A 23,543-nucleotide genomic window follows, 5' to 3' on the forward strand; every position below is an offset into this window, starting at 1 on the left:
GCCTCCGAACCCCCCGAGCCGGGGCCTGCTGCGGGGACCCAGCAGCGCGTACGCTGGGCCCAGCCCCTGGCCAGTCGCGTCTGGGCTGCTGCCCAGCTGGTGCAATCCCGCGGCGGCCCCGGGGCGGAGGCATCGGCCGCCCAGCCCCGTTCGTTCCCCTGCGGGACGGGGGGGCTGGGGCCTGCTGCCCCCACTCCGGGGCCGCTGCGGGATAGCACCAGCTGGGCAGCAGCCCAGACGCCGGCCAGGGGCTGGACCCAGCGTGCGCGCTGCTGGGTCCCCGCAGCAGGCCCCGGCTCGGGAGGTTCGGGGGCGCCAGAGCTGCAGCCGCGGAGCGCCATGGCCGCTTCCTCCCCCCGCGGCAGTGGGAGCTGCAGCAGCGGCTGCTCCCGAGTCCCGCTGGCTGGGGGGACAACAACAGCCGCCGCCTGGCCCCGCGGGCCGCCCCCCTCCTCGCCCAACCACCCGACTGAGTCCTGCTCAGGGACAGGCCGGACTGTTACTCAGCCCGGCCCCGCGCTTCCCCTGAGTCTCCCGGGCCTCCCTCCAGCGCTTGCGGAGGAAGGGTTTTTTTTTTTTTTTGGCCCCCCCCCCCCCCCCGCCCCCCCCCCCCCCCCCCCCCCCCCCCCCCCGCGTCCCGATATTTGTCTTTGGTGATCTGGTCACCCTACTCCTGGCACCTTTGTCAGGAGACTTCGGGGTAGAACTGTTGTCCTCCCTCTTCTGCGCTGGGTTGCTCCCTTTTCAATCCCTTCTCCAGTTGGAGCATGTGCTGGAGGGGTGGGACTATTTGAGCCCACTGCTGTCTTTTAACCCCTTCCAGCTCAGTGTTGTTACCAGCTTTGCTTGTTACTTTGGGGTATGCTCATTTGGGGGCGGGGAGGGGGGCTGTACTTCTACCAGTGTACTGCTTGTGTCACCTGTGTTCTCATATGGATCTCTACTTCCCTCTGCTGCAAGTTCCCTCCCAATGGAGCTATCCTATAGGACCTAGATTCCCCAGGGCTGGGTTCTTCCAGCCCCAGAATCAGATGAGTGCGCACGCGCACACGCACACACTCACACACACACTTTAACAGAGCACATCTGAGAGGACCAGGTTAATTAGCACTCCTAAGCTGACCCCTTATATGTCCCTGGACTCAGTAGGCTGGGTTGAGCAGCACTTCTAAGCTGCCACCCTCATATGTCCCAGGTTCAGCATGTCCCTACCCCCCCTTTCACATTACAATTGTTCTGGTAGTAACACACTTGATGAGCAAACCCCACAGGATTTTTGGGCACTGCAGGGATCTTTTCGCTTAGATACAAGGAGCGTTGCTGCAGAGCGAATGAGGAAACCAAAAAAACACCCATGTGGGGGAGAGAAGCAACCAGCTTAATCATGAAAGTTATTTACTGCCAGTTAATAACCATAGGGGAGCCAAAGAAACAAAACAGTTATAATATTAAATCTAACTTAAATTTGATTATAAAAGTCAGGTTTAGAAAACTATAACCGATCACACAAGTCAGGGTCAGAAGGATATACAGAGAGAGAAAGCGCACTGGGTTCTCACCACTCTGTGAAGCTTGAATCGATCAGGGATCCCAGGTGGTGGTGGTGGTGGTAGCTGAGGGGCCAGAGTGCTGGAGACAGGCAGAGCCCCCAGCACGATTAGTCAGGAGAAGATGAAGTCCCAATGGAACTGATGCAGATTTTGGATCCAGGCATCAGAATGCTTACTTGAGCATGGATACGGGTTTTTGTAGGGAAACAACAATGGTTCAAGAGAGAACACTAGATTTGTCTATGTGTAAACTGATGGCTCAGGGTAGCATACCAAAGTTGTTTTGTTCAGGTTAGATATGGAAGCTGATCATTCCTGGCGATGGGTGGTGGTCCTTGGAGGGAGCTCAGAATGTGATTAGGGAGCATCACTATTTTGCATACCAATAAAGAATTTATTACTAGAACTTGTCTTATAACTACTGAGCTGGGTGTGTGCAGGGATGGGTTGATTAACATCTGGAGCAGAGATTCCCCCATCATGCAGTGCTTCCGTGCTTTTCTGGCCCCAGGGTTCTGTGTGGTTCTTTCCTTGGAATCTCTGTTCTCCATTCTGTATGCTAATGGAGATGCCTCCTTGTCCCATCTTCAATGCAAATGAGGCCAGGGGAATTTCCTTAATCCTGTCACCCTTATCCCAAGGGTTTAGGTGTGTCTCCCACTGCCTTTTCATTGCTTTTTGTAAGTCTTTCTTCTGATTGGTTTTGGTTCAAGTAGAGGCTGGGGGGAGGGGGGTGGGGATGGTCTTTCATGAGTCAAATAGGCTGGGTATGGCACCCTGGTTCCCCAAGAACACACAGCTGATAGGTAACAGTGTGGGCTTTGTATACCCCATCACAGAACCTCTCCCATAGACCCTGGGATGTCATGCCCTGTGGTCAATTCATGTCCCCACTGTCTCATGAAAAAAAGTCTGCTTTTATTTTCCATGCCTGCACATGACAGGTACCACTACATGATGCATGGGTTATGGTCCTTCATTGAGTTCAGCTGGAGTGGTGCATGATCAGTTAACCAGTGGACAGGATGCCCATACAAGTAATAGCGTAGGACATCAATGTCCCATTTCACCGCCAGGATCTCCTTCTCCATGACCAAGTATGCTTCCTCCTGTTGGAACAACTTCCTGCTGAGATAGAGAATGGTATTCTTATCCTCTGAATTCCTGAGATAGCACCATTCCAAGTGTGACAATGGATGTGCCTGTTTGGAGAATAAAGGGCTTTGACAATTCTGCGTGGAATAGTGCTGGTTCCCATGTCAACTGGTCTTGTGGTGCTTTAAATGCCTCATCACAACTTTTGGTCCAACAGACCTTTTTGGATGTGATGTCTTTTACCAGGTCAGTCAAAGGGGCTGTGATGGTAGTAAAGTTTGGGATGAACCATTGATAGCACCCCACTAATTCAAAAAACTGGACTTGTTTCTTTGTGCAAGGGACAGGACAACCTAGCAGGGCTTGGATTTTGTCCACCAAGAGTCATAGTTGGCCTTCCTTCCCCAACAGTGTACCCATGGTACTTCTTGGGTGGCCAGTCAGCACTTGGTTGGGTTGGCCATCAAACCTGCAATAAGATTCTGCAATATCACTTCAATGTGCTTCAGATGTTTGTCCCAGCTCTCGCTGATGATGACAATATCAATGTAGGCAGCCATGCAGGGCTGCTGTTAGGGGGTAGCAAGCAAGACAGTTGCCTGGGATCCCATGCCATAGGGGGTCCTGCAAAGCTAAGTTGCTCAGGCTTCAGCTTCAGGCCCAGACAGTGGGGCTTGGGCTTTAACTTTCTGCCCTGGGCCCCAATGAGTCTAATGCAACCCATGCAGCCATAGCACTTTGTCCATCCATGACTGAAAAGTGGCAGAAGCCCCATGAAGTCTGAAGTGTATGGTTTTAAATTGGAATAGCCCCCATGGTGTGGATAAGGCAGTTTTTTCTTTAGATTCTTGTGTCAAGGGGACTTGCCAGTATCCCTTTGTCAAGGGTGGATATATACTTTGTGACCCCCCCCAATCTTTCCAGTAATTCGTTGACTCTGGGCATGGGGCATGCACTGAATTTTGAAATGGTGTTCATTCTGTAGAAGTCAATACAGAACCCATCTTGTTTGGGTACCAGTACAATGGGGCTCCTCCACTCACTGTGATTCTTTGACTCTTAATTCTGTCTCAGCCTGGAGTTCCTAGCAAACCATCTCCATCTTCCTCTGTAGCAGTCATAGCCTCTTGCATACCTTCCACTCTGGTTCAACGTCTATAAGATGGAACATCAGGTACATCCGCTCAAGTACCGCCGAAAACACCTCTGGGAACAATTTGACCACCTAGCCTACCTGTTGCTCTTGGTAGGGCTGCATACCCTTCCCTACAGGTACTGGTGTGTAGCCTTGTGGCACCAAGGCCTGAGGGCCAAGTTCTATATCGGAGAGAGAGGGGGGCATGGGATAACAAAGTCCTCTTTTTCCCTTCCAGGCCTTCAACAGGCTGACATTATACTCCTGGGTAGATTTCCTTTTCCTTGGTTGCTGGCTCTCATAATCAACCTGCCCTACCTGTTTCACCACCTTGAAGGCACTTTACACCACAGGCCAGTAACTGGGATTCTGATGTTGGTAGCAGAAGTCTCATATAGTCTCTGGGCTGGAACTTGCATAGGTGGGCCCCTTTGTTTATAGACCTGCTCCTGGAGATGTCACTCCTGTAAGTTTTCTCTTGCAAACTCCTGCAGCATCTTCAGTTTTTCCCACAGCTATATAACGTACCTCATTATGTTATTTGTCCTGGTTCTTTGCTCTTCCCAGGTCTCACAGAAGAGGTCCAGAACCCCATTCAGTTGTCCGTATAATAATTCAAATGAGGAGAACCCTGTAGATGCCTGGGGCACCTTGTGGATGGTGAACAAGAGAGGGGGAATCAGGCAGTCCCTGTGTTGAGGTTCAGTGGTCACAAACTTTAACATCAACAGAGAATCCTGTGTCACCTTTAAGACTAACAGATGTATTGGAGCATAAACTTTCATGGGTCAATACCCACTTCGTCAGACGCATTCACCCACGAAAGCTTATGCTCCAATACATCTGTTAGTCTTAAAGCTGCCACAGGACTCTCTGTTGCTTTTTACAGATCCAGACTAACACGGCTACCCCTTTGATACTTGAAACTTTAACATGTTCTTCAGTGTTTTGTTGAACTGCTCGACTAGCCCATTAGTTTGGGGGTGGGGGATGATGGGGCTTTAAGCTCAAAAGCTTGTCTCTCTCACCAATAGAAGTTGGTCCAATAAAAGATATTACCTCCACCACCTTCCCTCTCTAATATACTGGGACTAACCTGGCTAACCACACTGCATACAATTATGGGCATAGGCATTTTCATCTTTACTTTGATGAATGTCTCAACTATACACAATTGGGAGTTGGTGCACAACTGTGACTTCACCAAAAAGGCTCAACCAGCCAATCAGAAGATTGTCTTTGGACACTCAGTTCACATTGCCAATCTAGTATTCACCTATACACATTGAAATTAGGTCATATGGGGAGGATGGTTCATAGAATCATGGGACTGGAAGGGACCTTGAGAGGTTATCTAGTCCAGTCCCCTGCATACTGGATAGACCAAAGTTGTGTTTCATCCCAAATAGACATGACATCCTATATTTTTGTCTAGTGCAGAGCAAGTTTAATTTCAAAATAAGAAAGCATCAGTAGTGGCTCAAAGCTATGGCTGTATCTGAAATGAGTTAATGGTCTCAGTCCCATTTACAGTAGCCAGGAATCTGCACCACAAAAACCACCATCCTAACTGACAATAATTATCTTTTTCTTTTTTTCTTTTTTTTTAATCTCAGCATAAGGCCAAGAACTTGATTAGACCTGAAAACTGATTACTTTGTCACCTACGGGAATGGTCCTTCCAGATCAGGGATAAGGCATAATGGTGAGATGGCATGAGGAAGCTTGTGCAGCTTCTGCTGCTGCCTGTATTGTTGTTTGTATGGACAGATAACTGGGGTTGTGTTTGTTATCCAGACAACAGAAAGAAAAATGACACAAGCAATGGAAAGAATGACAATCTCACCATTTAATATTTTTTACTTTAGATATCTTTGTAAAGCAAAATCCCCACTGCTACTAAGGAGCTGCCTTATAAATCACTTGCACATGTTAGCAAATCCTCAAAAGTCAACATCTGATGGAGAGAACTTTCTCAACCTTGACTCAGCAGGCTATTTGCTGTAATTATAGTTTAAAAGTGTGACCCTTGTCAAGCCTGAAATGTGAGCACATGTACTGTACATTAGGCCCCAATTCTGCCATTTGATGCAATCATGTAACTACCTTTGGAGTTAATGGGAGATGTGTGAGCATAATGGAGAGCAGAATTAGGCCCTTTGGGATGACTTAGCTGCAGATCATCCACAACACTGCCATATGCTTGCGGCTGACTACCTCCAAAATTCAGTGATACGATCAAAAAACATCAGCGATTCCACTGTCCTTTCCTTGCCCTCCTTTTCCAGGAAAATATGTTAATGGACCAGAAAAAACACTGTTCTTCACATTGGTATCTCTAAAGCTTCTGAACTTTCAGTGCCTTTTTTAAAAAAATCTTTGTCAAGAGTTTTCCAAATTTGTTCAGAAGAGATTAAAAATGAATATGGGTTAATGTATGGGTGCAATCTTAATAGTTGGGAAGGGCTTGACTGGACCCCCCAGAATAGAAGTGTGTAAATAGCTGATGGTTTTGATGCAAAATTTTTTAAAATGCTTTGGGTGGACCTGACTTTAATTTTTGGCAATGTGAAAAGTTGGGGGGGGGAAGTCCAATCAAACTAAATCTTTTGACCCAAAGGATTTTTTTTTTTAATTTCATTGTGTTTAATGTTTTGTTTTTATTTTTTAAATAAAATTTAAGGACATTTTGAAATGAAAAGTTGTTCCAAATAGAAAAATTAAAATGATTCATTTTGAAAAATGTCAAAATAGAATTTTTAATTTTTTTCAGATTTGTTTTAATATGCACATTTCAGAGAAACTGGCATGAATTCATAAAATGTTTTGGTATCAACATTTTGGTATCAAATGTTTTGGCCAAATCTTTCCTTTTCGTGGGAAAAAGCTCTGGCCCAAATTTTTCACCCAGCTCTACTCCATTATATCCCCCATGATAGGCTCTGGATTATGACCCGGGGATCAATTCAATAAATCTGTCCCTCTGATGTGAGCACTACTGCCTGTGTGCTCCAAAGTCCATGCTGCTATTTTTAGCATGTTAACTCTAGCAAAGCTAGTGAGTGTCTGGCTACTTGGGCTAGGAAGCACATTCCCAGCTGCAGTGTAGATGTACCCTAACTCTACTCTGAACCACTAAATGAGAAAATCACAGCAGCAAACAAACCCTTATTTAAACAAACCCCTGATTTAATGCAACTATTTTGTATAATTGAATTAATAAGGGGAAATTAGGTAACCAGTATTACACTGATCCCTCTTCTTTAGCAGGAGGAAATTTAGATGTACATTTTAAAATTGTGATCCAGTTAATAGACGCTAGATTTTTCTTACTCTTGTCAATTTGGGTACTTAAAGTTTATATCCTAAAAGGTAAAACAATGCCTTCTGAAAAATGAGAACATTTCTAGATACTCACCAGGAATTTATCAGTGTTTATCACACAGCAGATTGAATCAGCTAACTGTTTTCAGGAAGGAAATTATTTTTTAGAGACAAGTGAAGTGCTCTTGAGTTATTACACCATATATTGCTTGTAAAGCACAGAAAAGCTGAAAGTTCTGTACAGTTCTAATCACTGCAAAGCTAGCTGTGGATATGAGATGTAAAGAGATGGTGGTTCTTGTTGGACATGGAGCTCAATGGTAGGAAAATCTGAACATTACACAGCTCACCGTACTGTTGTCCAGTTTTATCACACAAAAGTGTTAAAAATTAAGAATAAGGCCAACCTATATCCAACGTCCTATGGTTCCAAAAAAATCTATTGTGAGGGGGATAGCATCTCGTCCTAATGAATGATCCTTGCTCCAAAGGAATGCATATACCTCCTTTTGGATTATAATGATTTCCATGTTTGAGGCACTGTATGTAATAATCACTGTAGTTAGCAAATAATACCATTATACTTAGATACCGTGGGTGTCTAGATAATTATCCATTTTGTTCTTTCATCCTTCTTTTGACAGTCCTTAACTGTCTTTAAACATAATATTAATAAGGCAGCATATATCTTCAGAGTTGCTTATCCTAAATCCCAGATCCAAGGGTCCTTAGAGTCCAGGCAGGTGGCCAAGTCACCCTAGCCCTGTTTGAATTAAGCCTACAGGATTTGCCAGCAAGAACGGCAAAGAGACTTTTAAACACTTTGGGCTTGATGTTGGTTTCTTTGCGTTGTAGCTGACATAAATTAGAGTAACCTCAAGTTATGAAGAGAGTTGTTTTGACTCCTGGCTAGCCCAGGATTCAGAAAGTGGAAAGGTGGCTGAGAGCTATTTATCATCACTGCACCCCAGATATGCCAAGTATAAACTGGATACAGCTGAGGAAGGAGCCATTTTAAGTGACCCTATAAGAGAAGCACTGTGATGGGTACACAAACCCCCACACTGGGCCCAAAGGGGTTAAAAGGCAATTCAGAGCCACATAGCCCCAGCCCTCTGGATCTGTCAAGCATGTTCCGCGTGGAGGAATGGGTTAAAAGGAGTTCAGAAGCCCAAGCAAAGGGTGGATAGGCTGCAGGAGAGACAAATCCTTCTCTGGGATGCCAGACAGAAGGTTGAACGTCAGAGGGGACCATGAAGTGGGTAAGGCCCAAAAATCAGTGCCTTCTCCAAGCATCTCCCTCTTTGAGAACCTTCAGGGTGCTGCTCATTTGGATGCTTTTTGTTAAAATATTGACTGTATTGTAGGGGCCATGCCCAAAACTGAAGGTGCACATAGATAGGTAGTACCCCACGGCAGTGGACTTAAGACCAGGAAGGTCCTCCCTGAAGAGAGCCTGTTTCTCAAAGGGTTTTAAGCTGGGACCTGATGGAGAGGGAGGGCCCAGGTCCCCCTATCACACCCACACACACACCCTTAAGGGCAAAGGCCCAGTTGTAAATGGAGGCCAACCAGGCACCACTACTACCACAACAAAGACAAAGTGCTGGAGGCCAGGTTTACCAACTGCGAGGCAGCCTGGTCCTCCAAACATCCTATCACAGGCACCATCCGATTGGCTGCTTCCACCCCAGAGCGCCTGGATCAATTTCTGTAGTATGAGAGCAATCTCCAATTCTGTGGAATCAGATCACAATGGATCAGCAATGGGGAAGCGCATTGATTCAGGCACGTGGACAGAAGGACAGGGAGATGCTTAGGTTAAGAGTGAGGAAGGACCTAACATTATGTATAACTGACACTTTGTCTATTATTCTCTGCCTTGTTTATCAACACTGCAAGCTTTTCCTATGTGTTTGTACGTCATGTAGCACAATGGGGTCCAGATCCTGATTAGGTATTATTGCAATATGCATCTTAAATATTTAATAATCCTAGTCAACAACTTCTTTCCTGTTTCTATTCAGTCTCTCTAACTCTTTGAGTAGAGCTGACTGATGGTGAATTTCAAAATGTCTCCCCCCCCACCCCCAGTGAAAATTCTGGGAAGAAAAAACCCAGCAAGTAGTGTGTGGAAATAGATGCTTCTTGGTAAAGGCTCAAGGAATAAATCTCAAACATAGCCAAGATTAAAACTATTGAGGCTTAAAAATCTAATTTGCTAATCAGCAAAGGTAAAAAATGCAGGCAGGGCATAATAGCTCAAGTAAGGGAGCAATTATGTTCGTGTAGTTAGTAGATCTTGTTAATGGAGTTAAGGTATGAAAATAGACCTAGTTATCAGTATTTTCTCTGTTTTTATGAGAGAAACTGGTCTCTCTTATGGGTTTCCTGGTATTGATTATTTATCAAGCATCTTAAAATAAGTCAGATTCTTATAGAAAAGTATAGTACAGTGTGACGTTCCCCTCTGGTGTTATCTAGATCAGTGATCTGCTAGGTCACTCCAATCCTCGACTCTGGGAGTCAGCCTTACCCTGCTCTGCTGTGAGAACCCCCACTCCTGAGCTGTTCACGCACAGCCTCTGGCATGTAAGCTGCTCCTTGGATTGTGCAACCGAATGACACTAGCCAATATCTCCGGTCCCAGACACAACCTAGGAACCTCAGTCTTGCAGTGTCCAGTTATGCCCGCTGGACACTGCAAGCTTATATGAGTTCGTCAATTTAACAAAGGACTTGATATGCACCAGGCACACTTCACACCAAACCAAACGCACTGCTTCAGGTAGAACAAACAAACAAATATAATCACTTAAAATCTATCTTTTTGTAGTTAATATAAGTCAAAGCCCAACAAGTCGGATTTGGTCAAATGAAATAAAAGCAAAATGCATTCTAAGCTGATCTTAGCACTTGCAGTGCCCTTACAAACTTGGATGCTTCTCACCACAAGCTGGCTGGTTGCTCTTCATCCAGGCTCTCCCCTTTGATCAACGCTTCAGTTGCATGGTGTGGTGTCCGTAGATGTAGGTGGAAGAGAGAGGAAGAGCATGGCAAATGTCTCTGCCTTTTATCATGTTCTTTCTTCTCTCTTGGCTTTGCCTCCCTCCCTTCAGAGTCATTTGAACATTACTTCATTGTAGTCCCAAACTGACCAAAGGAAGGAGGGTGGCTCGAGAGTCCAACAGATCCTTTGTTGCTGCCTAGGCCAGCGTCCTTTGTTCCTATGAGGCTGGGCTGGGTTTGTCCCATACATACCCTGACGAGGTGTGAACTGCTCCTCTGCAGTTTTGCCTGGGCCTGTTTTAAGCCATGAGGACACAGTGCATCATGAGCTTTCCGAAGACACCCGACATGACAAACTTTGCATTGGATACCACACAATCATTTTATAAGGATGAACCTGAGGTGCAAGGTGTTCCCACGAGGTACAGAACATAACAGGAATCTGCAGCCTCATATTATACTTGCTGTGATGTGATAAGACAGATTAAGCAGGGTGGTGTTTAAAAGGTATCACAATTTGATAGACAATCATGAGAAAGTCATACAAATCCTGCTCTGAGCGTGAGGAGTTTTGATTTATAATGGAGAATTGTTCTGTGACTTTCATGACTGACTTCTTCCTTTCCACCTTCCAAAGAACAGAGTATGACTTGTTAGTTCCACCTGCTCAAATTCACTATGTCCACAGTCATTTGGTGAGAAGCCTATGTTCTCCATTCCCATGAGACACTCCTCCTCTCTTCTATGATTAAGTTTGGGTTGACTCTTGGATTTTCAGGCATTTGTGACATATCAGTACTTTTATGACTATGTCACATACATCATCAGCAATTTTTGTAGTTCTACTGCAGGGTTCCTGTGTCTTAAATATTGTGTCTGGACCAACGTGCGACCTATTGATATGAGAGTAGTAGTGAGCCTCATTTATTATTAGCCATATGTATGTACACTAGTGCTTTGCATCTTCAAAGCACATGAAACATTAGCTAATGACATCTTATGGTATCACTCTGTTTTATGGCTAAGGAAACTGAAGCAGAAAAATGACTTACCCAAGTCAGAGGAAGTCTATTAGATCTATGATTAAAATTTAGATTTAGTTGCCATTTTGGAGCTCAGAATACTAGATCATATTTCACTACTTATAGCCTAGGTTTGTAACTAATGGTCTAATGGGGACTGGGGAGAGAAACTCTAATCCTGGCCTGGTGCAAGGGGAGGCTCCAGCAGGACGGAGGACTGGAGAGTGAGCCCACACCACAGAGAGGACTCCTGCAACTCTTGTGTCCTACAGGGTTGAGCCCAGCTCCCTGGTCTGCACATTGTGACCTGGCATGCTGATTCGCAGTGCCGCTCAGGTTTGCTCCCCCAGCTTCTTCCCGCCATCACGATAGAGGGTTGGGCAGGTCAAACCTGAGCAGCACTGTGACCTGGTTCACCAGGTCACAACGTTCAGAATGGGGAGCTCGGCCCAGCCCCATGGGAAAGGAGCTGCAGGAGCCACCCCTGCAGGGTGAATCATGGACATAGGAAAAAAGTCGCGGACAAACAGGAAATCACTCTCTGTGACTTTTTTTTTTGTCTGCCCACTGTGACAAACCAGCAGCCCTAGTTTTACGGTTCTGAAAATGTTAAAATCTCAGAAGAAACTGTAAGAGGTTTTTTGTTTTGTTTTAAACTTTGATCCAAAAAAAAGTATTATGGTAAATTCAGCGGGCTAATGAAAAGTGAATGTGTTAAATCTGGAGACTAAATTCACTTGCTGACATGGAAAATGGAGAGCTTGTAATCTTTCATTCAGGGGAAATTTCTCCACAACCTTAATTATGGACAAGCTTAGGCTGCTCCCACGATAGCACTGTTTTTCTCAGTGGTTATTCTTTCTACAGTTATGTTTCATGAGCTGGTCAATATACTATCTCTGTGATAAGCAACAGAGGGTCCTGTGGCACCTTTGAGACTAACAGAAGTACTGGGAGCATAAGCTTTCGTGGGTAAGAACCTCACTTCTTCAGATGCAAGGCATCTTGCATCTGAAGAAGTGAGGTTCTTACCCACGAAAGCTTATGCTCCCAGTACTTCTGTTAGTCTCAAAGGTGCCACAGGACCCTCTGTTGCTTTTTACAGATTCAGACTAACACGGCTACCCCTCTGATACTATCTCTGTGATGGCACCCACAATTCTTTGTTTTGTTTTTCTGACTTCATTATATCAAGGTTGTTCTGCATACAAAGGTTCTGAACTTCACTCATTATTAGACTGAGTAGGTAATATATGTCTGCCAGCCAATTAGCCTCTTGTATTGTAGCTTCCAAACTGCATTGCTATTTCAACAGCTCATTGCAGAGTTAATGGGGCTGATATGAGAAAGCAGACTTATGCAGTTGGCAATGGATTCACTTTTCCATAAATGAATGCCTCCATATTTCTTCATGTGGAGCCCTTGTCATATATTACCTCTTGGCTCTCCCAATCCAGATGGAAAATTCCTTATCAACTCATCTGTCATTTGGTTGAATTTATAAAAGTTTATATATAACGTGAACAGATTTTTTGGGGAGTCCAACAAGTGTTTGCAATATTAAGTGAAGATAGTGTCTCCTAATAAGCTGAAAACATATGTAACACAAACTCTTTCTGGGAATTTAACCCTTCTGCCAGATCAGAAATGTTAATATTTGGAGAGCATCAAAATACTAGCATTGTGATAAAGTTGGTTCCCTAGTGGTCAAAAAGTTCCAGTGGAGAATCCAGGCCATCTGGGAGGCTATTCCACTGTATAATAAATCTCCCTGTCAGGAAATATTTCCTCATTCTCTGTGTTCTGACACTCTAAATTGATATTCCAATTAAATTAATGGAACATCAGGGAGTAGCAGATTCTCATGGCAGCACAAGAGATACACATTTACAGGTCCTCAGCAGCAGTATAGTTGGAAGAAAAGTAGTCAAGTTAAAACCATTTAGTGGAAAAAATATATAACTATAGCAGAATTCTTAACAGATCAGCACATTACAGCCACTTGCTTTTTCTGATTGATTTAAAAATAGCAGAAGGAAAATTCTAATGACTTTCTTAATCTTGGAGGGACTCATAGTCTTGTAGTTAAAGTACAGGTGGAATAAAGAAATCTCCCTTCTACCTTAGAACTGCCACTGAATTTCCTTCTGCAAGTCTTCTATCTTCTCTGTGCCTCAGTTTTCCATTTGGTAAAATGGGATTTATACTTCACACCCTTGATTCATTAGCACTTGTAAGTGGTATGCTACAGAAATAGAGCATTACTGTATTTTTGCCTCATAGCACATTGTCAAAACAGATTTTTTAATCTGAATTTTATAATACACCTCTAACCCAATATAACACGACCCGATATAACACGAATTCGGATATAACACGGTAAAGCAGTGCTCTGGGGGGCGGGGCTGCACACTCTGGTGGATCAAAGCAAGTTTGATATAACGTGGTTTCATTTATAATGCGGTAAGATTTTTTTGGCTCCCAAAGACAGCGTTATATTGGGGTAGAGGTGTATGTATTAAAAGGTACTGTAAAATTACATGTTTCTCCTTATTATTACTGATCTCTTGCTTTTGTCTACCAGTAGGACATTGGGTTTTAGTTTAGAACAGAGCTAGGCCTCATCTAGGCCTACAGTATATTGCTGTACTTTCAAGATATGAGAAAAATCTTGATAACTCACTCAGGCAATATGGCCCAAAGCTGAATTTGCTTTGCTTTCTAAAGATCGTTGAAGCTATTCCTTACTGTAACAAAACAAGGACTGTTGGTTGCAACTTTAATCAATATGACCACTACGTTTCCACAGCCCGGAGTAGCCCTGTTGGCACTAGAATATCTCTAGTGGACCAAAATACTTCAAGCACGTGCAGGAATAATTTTACGTAAAATTATACTAACTGTGTTTGCAAGCATAGGTGTATTTATAGATAGTTAAATAAAATATGGGCAAAACCCTGGATGTGTTTACGTTTTATTATCTGAATCTCCAGCATTGTGGTCAAATGGTTCCACTTTGGGGGCCAGACTCTTTAAGTTCACTCTCTACTTACGTGGCTGAGGATGTGAGGGAGATTTCCAAACCATACAGTAGGTTATGGCTCCCTTTTCTTCTCTGGCCCTGACTCTGGGCACAGGTGAGAGCAGCCTAGGTGCTACTGTAAACTGTGCCATCTGTCCATGGTCCTTTAGGGTCTCTTCTCATTGCCTGCCTCTGCTCCAGAGGCTCCAGGATGGAGACATAGGAGCTGGTGCTGCAGACTCTGTGCTTGCTAGGAGATCTGCCACACCAAGTGAGGGAACTTCATGGAGGTTTCCACTCCCTTTGTGCTGCTCACAGAATGATGCCTAGAATCTGACCCTTGCTTTCTAGTACAGCTACTCTTGGATAAGAGTTTTCCTGCCCCCATTAAAGTCAATAGCTGTTTCTGTCATTGACTTCAGCAAGATCAGGATCAGGCCATAGCTGAAAGGCAGCTCAGAAGTAGAAAGGAAAGTGTAAGCTATGCAAAGAGTGACATGTTCTTCCTTTTGGGTCTGCTGGGAAGAGAGTGCCCCTTTACTCTGTGGGCAGGGTTGGTAACTACAGACTGTTAAGGCACTTGTTTAATATGGAGGATATCCCCATCATGATCCTGATTCTGTGTTATCCTGATAGTTTATAAAAACAATAAAGAGTCTGGTGGCACCTTAAAGACTAACAGATTTATTTGGGCATAAGCTTTCGTGAGTAAAAACCTCACTTCTTCGGATGCATAGAGTGAAAGCTACAGATGCAGGCATTATATACTGACACATGGAGAGCAGGGAGTTACTTCACAAGTGGAGAACCAGTGTTGACAAGACCAATTCAATCAGGGTGGATGTAGTCCACTCCCAATAATAGATGAGGAGGTGTCAATTCCAGGAGAGGAAAAGCTGCTTCTGTAGTGAGCCAGCCACTCCCAATCCCTACTCAAGCCCAGATTAATGGTGTTGAATTTGCAAATGAATTTTAGTTCTGCTGTTTCTCTTTGAAGTCTGTTTCTGAAGTTTTTTTGTTCAATGACAGTGACTTTTAAATCTGTGATAGAATGACCAGGGAGATTGAAGTGTTCACTTACTGGCTTGTGTATGTTACCCTTCCTGATGTCCGATTTGTGTCCATTTATTCTTTTGCGGAGGGACTGTCCGGTTTGGTCAATGTACATGGCAGAGGGGCATTGCTGGCACATGATGGCATATATGACATTAGTGGATGTGCAGGTGAATGAGCCCCTGATGGTGTGGCTGATGTGGTTGGGTCCTCTGATGCTGTTGCCAGAGTAGATATGGGGACAGAGTAGGCAATGAGGTTTGCTACAGGGATAGGTTCCTGGGTTGGTGTTTCTGTGGTGTGGTGTGTAGTTGCTGGTGAGTATTTGCTTCAGGTTGGGGGGGTTGTCTGTAAGCGAGGACAGGCCTGCCTCCCAAGGTCTGTGAGAGTGAGGGATCATTTTCCAGGATAGGTTGTAGATCGTGGATAATGCGCTGGAGAGGTTTTAGCTGGGGGCTGTATGTGATGGCCAGTGGTGTTCTGTTATTGTCCTTGTTGGGCCTGTCCTGTAGTAGGTGATTTCTGGGTACCCGTCTTGCTCTGTCAATCTGTTTCCTCACTTCCCCAGGTGGGTATTGTAGTTTTACGAATGCTTGATAAAGATCTTGTAGGTGTTTGTCTCTGTCTGAGGGGTTGGAGCAAATTCGGTTGTATCTTAGGGCTTGGCTGTAGACAATGGATCGTATGATGTGTCTTGGATGGAAGCTGGAGGCATGTAGGTACGTATAGCGGTCAGTAGGTTTCCGGTATAGGGTGGTGTTTATGTGACCATCACTTATTTGTACTGTAGTGTCCAGGAAGTGGATCTCTTGTGTGGACTGGTCCAGGCTGAGGTTGATGGTGGGGTGGAAATTGTTGAAGTCCAGGTGGAATTCTTCAAGGGCCTCCTTTCTGTGGGTCCATATGATGAAGATGTCATCAATGTAAGAGGAGGGGCACTAGGGGACGAGAGCTGAGGAAGCGTTGTTCTAAGTCAGCCATAAAAATGTTGGCATACTGTGGGGCCATGCGGGTACCCATAGCAGTGCCACTGACTTGAAGGTATAAGTTGTCCCCAAATCTGAAGTGGTTGTGGGTGAGGACAAAGTCACAAAGCTCAGCCACCAGGCTTGCTGTGGCCTCATCAGGGATACTGTTCCTGACAGCTTGTAGTCCATCCTCATGTGGAATATTGGTATAAAGTGCTTCTACATCCATGGTGGCCAGGATGGTGTTTTCAGGAAGAACGTCAATGCACTGTAGTTTCCTCAGGAAGTCGGTGGTGTCTCGAAGATAGCTGGGAGTGCTGGTAGCATAGGGTCTGAGGAGAGTGTCCAAATAGCCAGATAATCCTGCTGTCAGAGTACCAATGCCTTAAAGACTAACAGATTAAGGTGCCACCAGACTCTTTATTGTTTTTGTAGATACAGACTAACACGGCTACCCCCTGATACTTGACAACATGCAAGGCACTAAACTTAGCCATATGGAGTGGAAATCCATCAACCTCAACAAAAAACTTGCACAGATACAGACAGACATCATCTTCCTCTCCAAATGCAAACAGATGGACATCATACCAAAAGGACTGAAGGTAAAAAAATCCATTTTTTTGTGGTATGTGGTAACAGAACACCACTGGCCATCACATACAGCCCCCAGCTAAAACCTCTCCAGCGCATTATCCACGATCTACAACCTATCCTGGAAAATGATCCCTCACTCTCACAGACCTTGGGAGGCAGGCCTGTCCTCGCTTACAGACAACCCCCCCAACCTGAAGCAAATACTCACCAGCAACTACACACCACACCACAGAAACACCAACCCAGGAACCTATCCCTGTAGCAAACCTCATTGCCTACTCTGTCCCCATATCTACTCTGGCAACAGCATCAGAGGACCCAACCACATCAGCCACACCATCAGGGGCTCATTCACCTGCACATCCACTAATGTCATATATGCCATCATGTGCCAGCAATGCCCCTCTGCCATGTACATTGACCAAACCGGACAGTCCCTCCGCAAAAGAATAAATGGACACAAATCGGACATCAGGAAGGGTAACATACACAAGCCAGTAAGTGAACACTTCAATCTCCCTGGTCATTCTATCACAGATTTAAAAGTCACTGTCATTGAACAAAAAAACTTCAGAAACAGACTTCAAAGAGAAACAGCAGAACTAAAATTCATTTGCAAATTCAACACCATTAATCTGGGCTTGAGTAGGGATTGGGAGTGGCTGGCTCACTACAGAAGCAGCTTTTCCTCTCCTGGAATTGACACCTCCTCATCTATTATTGGGAGTGGACTACATCCACCCTGATTGAATTGGCCTTGTCAACACTGGTTCTCCACTTGTGAAGTAACTCCCTGCTCTCCATGTGTCAGTATATAATGCCTGCATCTGTAGCTTTCACTCTATGCATCCGAAGAAGTGAGGTTTTTACTCACGAAAGCTTATGCCAAAATAAATCTGTTAGTCTTTAAGGTGCCACCAGACTCTTTATTGTTTTTGTAGATACAGACTAACAGGGCTACCCCCTGATACCTGATAGTTTATACTCACTTTGCACTAGTGTAAATTCCTTCACAAGGTGCATAGCAATGAGAATGAGGCACAGCACATTCAACCGCTGGGCTCAGTTAGTGGATAGCCACCAGTTGGTGGACACTGACGGAAACCATTGCTTTTTAATGTGAACATATGAAGTCAATAAGTCAATTAAATAAAAAAAAGTTCTGCTTGACCTACTGTTAGAGTAATTGCCACAAAGCTTTATTCTGCTATGCTCCTTCTTAATATTTCAGCCTGATCTAGTCCCCCCACTGATTTATGTATAAAGTTATACAAATATTCAGACATTACAGAAAACAGTGCTATTCACTCAGTCTTGCATATTAACAATAATCAATCCCCTGCTGGCTGAGGTGGGCAGATATAATCTCTGCCTATAATTTTGAATGCAAAATTGCATGATTCTCAATAGAAAATAAAAGTTGAAATTCTTAAGAGGTGTTTGTTCCTTTAAAAAAAAATAATAATCATTTGTAGGCTGAGTGGAACAGAGTTTTTTTTAATAAATTAAAGGGTACAGTGCCAAAAGTGAAATCTCTGCAAGCTGTGTGGAAACTTTTTAAGGACACCATAGTAGAGGCTCAACTTAAATGTATACCCCAATTAAAAAACATAGTAAGAGAACCAAAAAAGAGCTACCATGGTTAAACAACAAAGTAAAAGAAGCAGTGAGAGGCAAAAAGACATCCTTTAAAAAGTGGAAGTTAAATCCTATTGAGGAAAATAGAAAGGAGCATAAACTCTGCCAAATGAAGTGTAAGAATACAATTAGGAAGGCCAAAAAAGAATTTGAGGAACAATTAGCCAAAGACTCAAAACGTAATAGCAATTTTTTTAAGTCCATCAGAAGTAGGAAGCCTGCTAAACAACCAGTGGGGTCACTGGACAATTGAGATGCTAAAGGAGTACTCAAGGATGATAAGGCCATTGCAGAGAAACTAAATGAATTCTTTGCATTAATCTTCATGGCTGAGGATGTGAGGGAGATTCCCAAACCTGAGCCATTCTTTTTTTGGTGACAGATCTAAGGAATTGTCCCAGATTGCGGTATCATAAGACGAGGTTTTGGAACAAATAGATAAATTAAACAGCAATAAGTCACCAAGACAAGATGGTATTCACCCAAGAGTTCTGAAGGAACTCAAATGTGAAATTACAGAACTACTAATTGTAGTCTGTAACCTATCATTTAAATCAGCTTCTGTACCAGATGACTGGAGGATAGCTAATGTGACGCCAATTTTTAAAAATGGCTCCAGAGGTGATCCCGGCAATTACAGGCCTCTAAGCCTGACTTCAGTACCAGGCAAACTGGTTGAAACTATAATAAAGAACAATATTGTCAGACATATAGATGAATATAATTTGTTGAGGAAGAGTCAACATGGTTTTAGTAAAGGGAAATCAGGCCTCCCCAATCTACTAGAATTCTTTGAGGGTGTCAACAAGCATGTGGACCAAGGGGATCCAGTGGATATAGTGTACTTAGATTTTCAGAAAGCCTTTGACAAGGTCCCTCACCAAAGGCTCTTAAGCAAAGTAAGCTGCCACAGGATAAGAGGGAAGGTGCTCTCATGGATTGGTAACTGGTTAAAAGCTAGGAAACAAAGGATAGGTATAAATGGTCCATTTTCAGAATGGAGAGAGGTAAATAGTGGTGTCCCCCAGGGGTCTGTTCGGGGACCAGTCCTATTCAACATATTTATAAATGATCTGGAAAAAGGGGTAAACAGTGAGGTGGCAAAATTTGCAGATGATACAAAATTATTAAAGATAGTTAAGAGCCAGGCAGACTGCAAAGAGCTACAGAAGGATCTCTCAAAACTGGGTGACTGGGCAACAAAATGACAAATGAAATTTAATGTTGATAAATACAAAGTAATGCACATTGGAAAGCATAATCCCAACTATACATATAAAATGATGATATAAATTACTTGTTACCACTCAAGAAAAATGATGATATAAATTACTTGTTACCACTCAAGAAAGAGATCTTGCAGTCATTGTGGATAGTTCTCTGAAAACATCTACTCAATGTGCAGCGGCAGTCAAAAAAGCGAACAGAATATGAAGAAAGAGATAGATAATAGAACAGAAAATATCATGTTGCCGCTACTTAAATCCATGGTACGCCCACATCTTGAATACTGTGTGCAGATGTGGTTGCTCCATCTCAGAAAAGATCTATTGGAATTGGAAAAAGTTCAGAAAAGGGCAACAAAAATGATTAGGGATATGGAGGAGAGATTAATAAGACTGGGCCTTTTCAGCTTGGAAAAGAGACTGCTAAGGGGAGATATGATTTGAGGTCTATAAAATCATGACTGGTGTAGAGAAAGTAGATAAGGAAATGTTGTTTACTACTCATAACACAAGAACTAAGGGTCAATGAAATTAATGGGCAGCAGGTTTAAAACAAATAAAAGGAAGTATTTCTTCACACAACACAAGGTCAACCTGTGGAACTCCTTGCCAGAGGATGTTGTGAAGGCCAAGACTATAACAGGGTTCAAAAAAGAACTAGATAAATTCATGGAGCATAGGTCCGTCAAGGGCTAATAGCATTGGTTGGACAGGAATGGTGTCCCTAACCTCTGTTTGCCAGAAGCTGGGCATGAGCGACAGGGGACGGATCACTTGCTGATTACCTGTTCTGTTCATTCCCTCTGGGGCACCTGGCACTGGCCACTGTCGGAAGACAAGATACTGGGATAGATGGACCTTGGGTCTGACCCAGTAGGGCCATTCTTATGTTCTTAAAATCCATTTTCCTTCTCCATAGTGGGTACTGAATTGCAGCTAGGCCAAGTTATAGTTAATATTACTTTGATATAAGGCTTATTTGTAATTTGTTGCTCATTTCTACAAGTATCACTGCTTTATTAGTAGATACCAATTGAGGTTAATAAGACAGTTGTATGGAAAATCCACCAAAAGAAAACTTGATGGATCCTTACCAATGACAACTACAACTGTGTTCATTTATTTAATTATACAACTTGCTTATGTAGTCTTGTTTCATTTGCTTATTACAAAAAGGAGAAGAATGAGGGAGAGAAACGTGAAGACAAACTCCAGAACTCCCAGGTGTAATGCCTTTAGCGGAAGTAAAGGGAATGATTATTCTGATATTTGAAATTGCATTTATTAACACCATTGGCCAAATTCCTCCCATGACTGGAGCAAGGCTCATATTGTTTATGTTGTTGGGTCAGGAAACTGCATCATTACCCATCCTTTCAGGCACAAGAGCCAAAAGAGGAAAAAAATATATGTGTATATACATCAACATATCTAGAATAAAGCCCTAAGGCTTAGTGACAATGAACTGGATCTATTCAGTGAAGAATACCACTCAAATATAGGCACAGTGGTTATGAAAATTCTCTGTGATGATAAAGTAAAACAACTTGCCTCATGATTTACTAGAGTACTACTATGTATCTGAAAAATAAATGATGGTGTTGACATAAATTTCTTTGCTGTCTCTGCCTTTAAACTGTACTTGCTTTGGGGCTTCCCCTAGGATTAAAGTGCTTAAATAACTCATCTAGAGATTCTGCCCTGCACTCTTTATGCAAGTAAAATCAGTGGGATTATCACACATCTAAAGGCTATAGGGATGGGCAGGTAAAATTAATCCATCACTATTTTTAGTGATGGATTATAGATTTATTACAGGTGAGTGAATAACTCAGAATTTAATGAATTTCATCTTTCTTTTCATGTATTGTTTGAGAACAGATCACAAAATTATCCCATTTAATTGCTATCGTGAATATTTATTGAATTACTGGGGCATGACCAAATTAAAAACCTGTAACACAAACAAGTCAGACAAAAAATACTCAGTTTTCACCACAAATAGGGAGGAAAGTCAGAGTCCATGAGTCCACTAGGAACTCTGCTATTGCCATTAATTTTTGTGGTAGGCGCTCAAATGCTACAGGGCAGCAACATAAAGCCCTAAACTAGGTAGGTAGAGCGCAATATTTGCGTTTTTGATATACCATTTACATTCCTTTGATTTAGGAGTTAAACACTTAACTACTATATTTGCTTTTGAAAATCTCCCTCTTGTACGCAAAATTCACAATTTATACAACATTGATTGGTTCCTCAAATCATTCAATCATGTAGCAGAAACCATACCACATCACTCATATAAATGAGCCAATAAAGTCTCAGTTGTGAATTTTCACTTAAATTACAAGTTCAAAATTCTATTTGATGAATATTTAAGTATTTGAGCTAAGAATCACTTGTTGAGTATACAAACTAGTGTGGCTCAAGCCCTTCAGTTTTCTCTGGAAAAGAATGGGAAAGGGTCACAAAATTGGTCATATCAAAATTGACTTTTGAATCTGAGCTAAAATTAATAGGATATCTTTTCCCACACCATTCACTCAGTTCTACCTGTTCATTATATCATCTAATACCCTATGAGAAATTTGCCTTCTAAATTTTGATTTAAGAAATACTACTTTGCTCAGATACCAGTGATGATAGGTGTGTGATGGGTAGGCACAGTTAGTAGAATGATAGAAGCTCTGCATCATCTGAGTGATCTTTTTATTTAAGACAAGAGACATGAGGATGTAACAGGCAAGACATGCAGAAAGTGCCTTGCATTCAGTTAAACGTAAGGCAATTGAGTTATATTCTTAGCAGGATGACTCATTCTGCCAACATTTCACATTTTAAAAAATGGCCTATACTTCATAAAACAACACTTTAGTTTAAGTGGACAAGTCACTTTTTACATTTTTATTTTTAATAGCAAACTTGCTCTTAGATAAAACTCCGTAAAAGGCCATATATTATACAGAGGCAATATTCTAAAAATAGTGAGAAAATTAAATACAATGGTGTCTGACTTCAAGCACATCCAATAGGCACTATTGTAAAGCATCTCTTGTGGCTTTATGTGATCGGGAAGTTGAATAAAGTAGAAGGATAATTTAATTATTTAATTCAAAGAGCTACAAAGAAACTAGAGCACTGGATTCCAAGACGAGGCAGACAACCAGCTTGGCTTAACAGAGAAATCTTTGGTGAGCTTAAATGCAAAAAGGGAAGCTTACAAGAAATGGCAACTTGGACAGATGATTAGGGAGGAGTATAAAATTATTGCTCGAGCATGCAGGGATGAAATCAGGAAGGCCAAAGCACAATCGGTGATGCAGCTAGCAAGGGATGTGAAGGGTAACAAGAAGGGTTTTTACAGGAATGTTAGCAACAAGAAGAAGGTCAGGGAAAGTGCGGGGCCCTTGATGAATGGGGGAGGCAACCTAGTGACAGATGATGTGGAAAAAGCTGAAGTACTCAATGCTTTTTTTGCCTTGGATTTCACAGACGAGGTCAGCTCCCAGACTGCTGCACCAGGCAGCACAGTATGGGAAGGAGATGAGCAGCCCTCAGTGCTGAAAGAACAGGTTAAGGACTATTTAGAAAAGCTGGACATGCACAAGTCCATGGGGCTGGATCTAATGCATCCGAGAGTGCTGAGGGAGTTGTCTGATGTGACTGCAGAACCATTGGCCATTATCTTTGAAAACTTGTGGAGATCAGGGGAGGTCCCGGACAAATGGAAAAAGGCAAATTTAGTGCCTATCTTTAAAAAAGGGAAGAAGGAGAATCTGGGGAACTACAGACTGGTCAGCCTTACCTCAGTCCCTGGAAAAATCATGGAGCAGGTACTCAAGGAATCCATTTTGAAGAACTTGGAGGAGAGGAAGGTAATCAGAAATAGTCAAATGGATTCACC

The sequence above is a fragment of the Trachemys scripta genome, chromosome 2 (assembly GCF_013100865.1).
Source record: "Trachemys scripta elegans isolate TJP31775 chromosome 2, CAS_Tse_1.0, whole genome shotgun sequence".
NCBI lineage: Eukaryota > Metazoa > Chordata > Testudines > Emydidae > Trachemys > Trachemys scripta.